Source organism: Falco rusticolus, chromosome 12 (genome assembly GCF_015220075.1).
Source record: "Falco rusticolus isolate bFalRus1 chromosome 12, bFalRus1.pri, whole genome shotgun sequence".
Taxonomy (NCBI): domain Eukaryota; kingdom Metazoa; phylum Chordata; class Aves; order Falconiformes; family Falconidae; genus Falco; species Falco rusticolus.
The window spans coordinates 9,292,756-9,300,583 of record NC_051198.1 but is presented as its reverse complement, the minus strand read 5'-3'; positions in this window follow the sequence as shown (position 1 = coordinate 9,300,583).

The window sequence follows — 7,828 nt, the reverse complement described above, 5'->3', positions numbered from 1 at the left end:
ATTTGCTTCTCTTTTGTTGAAATGTTGAACTGAACCTGAAAACATGTTTCCATATTTCTCTCCCTGAATTGCTTTAAGTGACATGGTCTACAAAGTACTGGAGTAGTCTCTGGTGCCAAGTTGTTTCAAAACTTCTTTGGTTGCATAAATATTGCATCCCCCCCACTTTCCACAGCCCCATATTTTAGACATTAAATGTTATGTTAATAGTACTGTTATTTTGAGAACACTGATTTTATCTGTTCTCAGGGTGACTGGCTTTTCAGTAAGTGGAAATCTGAGAAAACATATCTTCTGAGCTACAGTACCAGCGTTTGAAGAATGACCATGAATTCTGGAAGAGGGAAAGAAGAATGGAAACTCGTCAGGGCATGGCTTGAAGCATTTGAGAAATTTCTGCCTTGTGTTACCAATGCATATTGTGTTTCAGAAGTTTCTAAAGGCAAATGCCTACTCAGTGGGTGGCAGAGTAGCAGAAAGCTCTTTCTAGCAGAGTGCAGGAGAGAAGGAGAGGTGACTGCTGAGTTTCTCTGTCAGCTGGGCAAGCGTGTAGAGACACTTATCTTCAAAAGCAGGGTTCAGGGGCACTAAATGTGACCTGGTACTTCTTCGCGCATCAATTTACAAAAAGCTTCCAACCTCTAATGAACGTTAATAGATTATTATGGCACATTATCAATTTTAAAGCTGCTGTACATGTGTTATTAATATGCTATGGTATTTATAATTGAACATGACCTCCTGTGACATTAAAAATTTGACTGTCTGTCCCAAAAGACATCCACATGTTTTATGAAGGATGAGTGTGCTTCACTAAACCTTTTAACCAAGAACATGTGCTCAATAAACAAAAAGCCTTTATTGATTTCATAAATAGCAAGACAATGTCAACCCTGAGCCAAGCAAACTATTGCACAGCTTACTGAAGTGCTATGGTACGTGTGTAATGGAGAATGGTAGTTACATGCCAGGGGGACCATTACTGGTCTCCTTGTCTTGGGGCTGGGACCAGTGAGACAGCTGTCTCTCCTCTCAGCTCTACATGGGATTGCAAAGGATTCCCTGCATGGGAACAACAGCTATGGAGGAACAGGAGCAAAAAGGTGCTGCAATTGTGTTCTGCATCTTCCTTCACACCCTTTTCCTTGCAGAGTCACTGCATAGATATTTTCTTGACGGCTTTTCAATCATCCTCCAGTCCTTTTGGTTCTCATCCTGTGGCGTGTGTCTTGTCTTCCCATCTTTTAGTCATGTTTGCCATCTCCTGGGAATGACTCATGAGATCAACAAGCATTTCTATATAGGCCATGCTCAGGCAGGGGTTACCAGAACAGAGAAACCACATAGTTACATGGCATAACAATGTTAGACAACTGCCAGCATAGCTAAAATGTTATTTTCCCTTAATTTTTTTCAGTTTTGGAATTTAATTTCTTTTTGCTTTTGCCATTGTGGGGAGTGCCTGAAAATGGAAAGGCATTTTTCCAGTTAAATCTCCTGGCAAACTTCTTGTACCATTGTTATGTGTCCTAATTTAACACTCCTTTGTCAGATGAGTTCTACTGGAGACGTTCTAATGATGGTGATTAGACGATATTATCCTTATTTTTTTGTACAGACTTAATGCTCTTCACTGGTTTTGTCACAGCACCTGCTGTATTTCAGGAGCGGGTTTTTTTCCCACATAGGGTTTATATGCTTTTGATATATTTCAGCATTCTACGATTGCTGGGAGGAAGCCAATGGGGAGGCACATCTCCATGGAAAGACCCCTCAACAAGTTGTTATGATAGAGCCTGATCATCCGTAAGTTCCTCCGTGAGCTCTTTGGTATATGCCAGTAACATTCTGAGAAAACTGGGACATTCAGCCCAGGCTGCGCCAGAACAATGTGGTTAGGCTGGCCAAGCCTAGCACAAACTAAGGCCTTGCGGGATGGCAGAGGCAGGAATAACCGCAGCAGCAGTTGCTCAAGCTTGGATATACATCAACATGACATTTTTACATATTTTGCTTTAAAATAACTCTTAAGAAAGCAGCAAAGTTCTTTCCAATTATTTTGAGAAAAAATATGGGTTAAGTTGGAAAAAAAGGGATAGTATCAATAAAAGGTTTTGTGGCTGGTTGTTTGTTTTCTTAAAAAAAAATATTTCCCTACAGGAAAAAATAATCCACAGTTACTCCTGTGTTCCTTTTCAGTTGCCTATAATGTTTTGGCAGTATCTCTTCTCCATCCAAATGTTCACGTTATAACATAGATGAAGAAAACTGATTTGCCTAAGTAAAGTAAGATAAGCATACTGGAAAAGGGGATAAATAGACTCAGCTTGTTTCCACTGTTCCAGAAGCCATGGATAAGCAGCACCAACAATAATACCTCTGCTTAAGGTTGCTGACACTTTACTATTTTCTTCCTTCCTGTATTTTCCCTTCTTGGTGTCTGCCTAAGACTGGCTAAAAGAAAAGGTGAAATGTTCGGCACTTCTGGGGACATCACTCATATGGGAAAACCAACACATTTCCCTCTGGTTTTAGGAAAACAAAAATATTTTAGCTAAAATATGGTAATTTACAGTAAAATCATTCAAAAATTCAATCTGAAGAAGATATGAGCCTTTCTGAGGATGAGGTGAAGGGAAAACAAGTGTCTTTTCCCTCATAGAAAATTCTTAAAACTTGTTTGTTAAATGGAAAAAAAACCTCCATGTTTTACAGCTGGCAGTTTTCACTTGGCAGTGATTTATCCTGGTGCCAATCCCCACTGAAATATAGTGAGATGTGTCCCAGTTTCACACGTTAGATGACTTGTATGCTTTTTGGAAACTTTTCAAAATTTTCCAGCTAATTCTCCAAGCACCTGCCTGTCATGAGTACGGCCCAGTGCCTCCCAGCAGGCTGAACGTATTTGGTCTCCACTAAATGGCCAAACAGCCTCCATGAAAACTGTAGGATTTTTCTCAGCCTTCTCATGGAGTTTCCTGAACACCTTTGTTGTGTGACAGCAGTGTGGGTGCCTCCATCCCTCCTCAGCAGGCAGCAGGTCAACACGAAAAGGAACCTGCTACTTGTAACATCAGTTCCATCAACTCAAGCGACAAAGGCACCTTCATTTACCATGGCTTAATTGTGCTGATTGCCTTTGTGGCAGCTCAGTTAGTTCCACACAAAAATGTTTGTCTTTTTCCAGTGTTCAGGCTAGAATGTGATGTTTAAACCATGTCTTTTTCCCAAAGGCTTCCAATCGCAGCGTTTGATTCCAGAGTAATGAACTGATTCCAGTTCATGTTCTGTCCCGTGTGCAGATCAGTTCTCATTCAGTTCTTCGTGCAACCAGCAGCTATCTATTAGCTACATGCATCAACTAAACTACAGCTGACATACATAGTCAGGCAGCTGGCTGGTGACTGAACAGCCAGTCTGTGCCTGTCCAAGAAAGGTGGATGTTTCTCTGTCCAGTTCTGTCTTACAGCAAGGAAAAGGCATGGTTTCGTACTGAGTAAACGCAGCAAGCCCACCAGTCAGTCAGCCACTCGCCTGGTAACAGTGAACAATTAGATACATTCAACAGGACTGGTGGGATTTATATTAAAAGCATCGTGTAGAAACACATATTTACAATTCCATATATGTTGAATTGCCTGCATATTTGTAAAAATACATGCTACTTTGATATACAATACAGGAATTCAGAACGTATTCCTAAGAGAACTTAAAATTTGTCCCAGATTGTTCCTGGATGTGCACTAGTTTAAGTGCTCATTTTAGTTTTAGATATTTAATTTTAGTCCATTTGAATTCATATCCCACTTGTTATTACAATCAGACATTTTTGGAGTTTCTATAAAGCTGTAAGTAAGCATTTGCTAAGTTTTAAAAGCCTCTGAGTTCTGTACGCTTGCCAATATATAGAACTTCTAAGTTACGGGATTTGGCATATGGCTTAATGCAGGCAAGGTTGCTTCTCTCCTGTCAATGACACTAAGTGAAAATGTTCTCAGTTTGTTCTTCTTCTTTATGCAGGTCAGCACTTCAGCTATAGTCGTCCTCTAGTTCCGCCAGAATCATGTTGATCTTATTCTAATTCTCCTAATGAAGGCTAGAAACTGTGATTTTAGCTGTAGTTAATGATAACAACACTTCTAACTTGAATAAACATATGTGGCTCTCCAGGAGAATGGCAAATGCCACATTTCTGAAACGGAGCCTAGATTCAAGTACTCCCAAATAGCAAGTCCCTGACTCCAGCTATGGAGGAGATACAACTTGAAGAAGATCTTGCCAGAATACCCCCCAGAAGAGGTCATGTCCTTTCTCTTCCCATAGCCCATGCCAAGTCTCAGTGTGCTTTTGAGCTGTGTCGATTTTGGACCAGGCTTGTAAGCTCACTGTGAGGGATAGGGACGTGATGGAGGAAAGCCACAGATCCTGTCACTGTGACCCAAGAGGAGGCTTGGCAGCAAGGGCCTCCCTGCTCTGCTCTGGCGTTCAGGCTCAGCCAAGCCTCTGGGGATAGCTGTTGGCAATCCTGTTTTGCACAGGAGGAAATCCGCTTACAGGGAACAATGTGACTTTAAAGCTACTACTGCAGAGATGCAATTTTTGGTTCACATGCTTCCTCCCTCCTGTTCCTTTCACTCGCCCCACCTTTGCTACATGTCCTTGGGGTTTAGTGAAAGGAATCGGGCAGTGAACGTTACCCAGGGCTCTGCAACACGGCTGCCCAGAGTATGGAATGGCGATGCTGAGTAGAAGGGCCCCTGCAAGAGCTGGGACAGTCTGTGGTTCCCAAATGGACAGCAGGATGGGTGGCATCACTGGGCACCCTCATAAGACACATCAGGAGCACATTAAATAAAATAACAATCTAAACAGTCAGTGTAAGCTTGACACATCCCTTAGCCAATCCTTTAGGCAGGCGTGCTCAGCAGCTCTAGAAAGGAAGCAACCAGAAAGCAATCAAAGGCTTGAATTACTGAACACAGAGATTTCTCCTTCCTGTACAGCAGTCAGAGCAGCTTGGCAAAACAGAGGCAAACACTATCACAGCCCCTCCGTTACCGCTTCTTGTATACCAGGCTTACAAGGACACAAAAGGGAAATGCTGAAACAGAAGAACAACTAAAGCTGCTTACTATGTAAATAAGAAAAACGACAAACTATTCCTAAAAGACTAAGGCCAGGGGTAAAATAAAAGAATTGCGTTTCAATAGCAGAGTCATAAAATCAGTGTGGCCCATGTTTTTTAAGGCTGTGCCAGGAATACGTCAGCCTCACAGACGATGAAGTCAGAGATGCTTGACCACCAGTACCAATAGCAAGTAGCTCGTAGTATCGTAGTATTCAAAAAACTCATAGTCCTGAACACGCTAGCCTTCTTACAAACCAGGGAACTATGACTTACTAGAGTGGTATAATTGACATTTCACAAACCAGGGACTGAGGGAAAAAGTGACAGAATAACTTGCTCAAAACTACTTGGGGAGCTTCTGGCAGATCTAAGAAGTGAATGTAGATCTCCCAAGTGCTGGATAAAATGCTGAACCACTCTTTCTCCTGCTAAACTGCTATTGTCTGCTCAAGCGTATACTTAGGGCAACAGCAAAGTCTGAAGAAACAATATGAGGAAACACATGCCCCCAGGGTCTCCTCTCGTATGGTACTGATTAAATCTAATACAAAATGGTAGCCAATGACTAGTATAATATTGCCTTGAATTCTAAGGAAAGGCCACATCCAACCTTTCTTCATGTATGATGAATTTACAGGGGCAGGGAGGAAGCACGTAGCAAACAGAGATTAAGTGCATGCTAAACAGATGGTATGCTGATTAAAATATGAAAATGACAGATATGTAAATTTCAAAAAGCCATAGTGTTTGGTGCTAGTTTACAGTTAAGAAAACAGTCCTTTCGGCTGCATCATGTAACTGGTAACCCTGTACTGAGCACCCCATACCAGTTACTTCACACATTCTGCTTGAATCCACAAACATATTTAATCATATGTTCAGTACACAGATGCTCTGGCCCTACATCACACACCTTTCCTTCCTCACATTTACCCCCTGCAGACCTAGCAGCCACTGCTCTCTGCTCAGTCCACGACCAACCCTCCCTGGGTCTCCCCTCCAGTTCCTGCTGGCACTTCAGGTACTGGACAGTAGTTCTTTAGCTGTAATAACAGAAATCTAATTGCATTTCCAGATCTTTGTATAAAAGTAACACAAGAGTCTGGGTGCCTTTTATTATCCAGATGGTGGGTTACCGTAACTGCCAGACACAATTGATTCTTATTCTGCATGATACTTTCATGAGGGTCTACCCATTGCTTATATTGACAGAAGTGAAAGTTAGTAGGAATTGGCAAATAGTGATTCTCCAGCCAGGCTTTGAGAAGTCACAACACAAGCGACATGTGGTGTCCTGTTACTAGATCAGTGCCAAATAGTAAATGAGCAAAATTAAAACAAACTGTGAGGATAAGAAAACACACCAATAAACAACCAGAGGCCTAATCAAGGATATCAGCTTCCAGCAGGCCAAGTCAAATGAGACTGTTTTTCCAGCCTCTGCATTACACAGTCTTTACTGTCACCACTGCCTTATTTAAACACACTCCATTATTTACAAGCAGTAAATAATCATAAGCATGGAACAATCCACTTGAATACTCAATCACATAAACTTTCTTAAAAATTCTAATATCGTATTACCTTTACTGTTGCTGCGACTCTAACTGAACCACCTAATGCAGTATGTGAGAAGCTGAACTCCACAGGCTAGGCTGGTAAGCGCACGTGCTGCTAGTTCCCTTGGTGGCTTTGTGCCTCTGCTCACTTTCTCCATCTTCTGCTGGAGAAACTCATCCATGCTCCATGTGACAGGTGGAGTTGGCTGGGTACTGTTAGCACATCACACTGCTCTGGAGTGCACTTCATTTCTAGGCTGTATCCTGACTTCTTCAATGGCCACAAAAGTGAACAATGTTTCTGACTGAGCAGTACTGCTTTATAATGTGCATACCCAGAACAGAAGTGGATTTAATAGATCCAGCAGCAGCTTCTTCTTGCTTCTCATAAACTCACTCATTTCAAGGCCAGAAGGAACCTAATTCACCTTATCTGGTACCCAACAGAGGCCAGCAGCCACTCATGTATTGAACTCAGTAATTATAGTCACCTGAAGTATACCTCCTGGAAATGCAGCCAGCCTTACTTGGAAAGCCTTAAGCAATGGAGAATCAACTGCTGCTTCTCTTTGAAAGTTTGTTCTATGTTAGTCACCTCCAGCTTTAAAAATACATGACTTTTTTATTGAAGTTGGCTGGGTTTTAATTCCAGGTACTGGGTTTTGTTACACATTTTTCTGATGAGCTAGAGTCCTTTAACACCACATACTTTATCTCTATGAAGGTACCTTCACACGTATAAGGTCACCCCTCAATCATAAAAGACAAGTAACCTTAAAATATTTCTGTATGATTTTTTTGCAGTCCTAGAGTTATTTTATAGCTTATTTCAGCACTTTCGGAAACATTCTTTATGATAATGTTAATAGCAGATTTGGAAACAGAATTCCCCTTGTAACTGGCACCATCACTTGTAAATACCATATGGATCTAAAAGTATCCAAAATATCTCAGAGGAGGGTGGAAGGGTTGAGAGGGTGAAAACAGAACTCTGCTCTTTTTCACCTGAGGTCGGAAAGGAAGGTCCTCATGTTACAAGGTATCCCATTAGGTCTCACCAATGAGAAAGCAAATTTGAAACAGTTGTTCACATTTGCTTGTAGAGAAACAAGTGAGGTGCTGATCTAATGTAGTTTGTGAA